At 32.9% G+C, this 635-nt stretch overlaps 1 protein-coding gene across 1 annotated transcript in view; it reads right to left on the bottom strand.

Annotated features, from left to right (window-relative positions):
• The window catches only part of znf513a (zinc finger protein 513a), a 10,378-nt gene that overhangs the window by 8,870 nt on the left and 873 nt on the right, over positions 1-635 (bottom strand). The window lies entirely within an intron of this gene.

Raw genomic sequence — 635 nt, 5'->3', positions numbered from 1 at the left:
AATTGCATGTTTTGTCCAAAACTCATACGGATACATTTCATTATCAAGCTCAGACCAGTGACTTTGTAGTATGCTTGCTAGTTAACAAATGAAATCGAACAAAAGCTCAAAAATTCTACTAACAAATAGAATATCACATATTTCTGTTACCACGATCAATAGCTTACTTGTAACTGCATTTTATCAAGTCACTCCTTGAGCTGAACAACAGAATAACAAGTGAACAGTGTAGTAATGCTGCTCATACACAGTGCATATCAGTCACCATTCACCGTGAGTCTTTTGACTGTAACATAGACGCTGTCTCCACTCTGTTGAGCTATGTATTTCATTAAAACTGACTATAAATGCTGTGCTCACATGAAGTCTTGCTGCAGGAGTTCTGAACCAGCAGATAAAGACGCACAAACCTTTTGCACCATTTATATTTAATTTCCACTTTAGTAGTTTTAGTTTAGTTTTAGTCAAGTTTAATTTTCTGCTCATATTTTGGACTCCATGTCCTACTTGAACAACAAATAGTGTATATACTTTAATGTATAGTTTTTATATCTCCTAATATTAATAATATTAGCAATATTTACTGTGATATTCTTTGTTTTCTGTTGTTTTGTGTCAAAATGAATTTCTCCTTA

The sequence above is a fragment of the Morone saxatilis genome, unplaced genomic scaffold (assembly GCF_004916995.1).
Source record: "Morone saxatilis isolate NCDOM2014 unplaced genomic scaffold, NCSU_SB_2.0 Contig7, whole genome shotgun sequence".
In the NCBI taxonomy this organism is placed as follows: Eukaryota; Metazoa; Chordata; class Actinopteri; family Moronidae; genus Morone; species Morone saxatilis.
The sequence above is the reverse complement of the archived record's forward strand: the minus strand, read 5'-3'. Positions and strand labels throughout refer to the sequence as shown.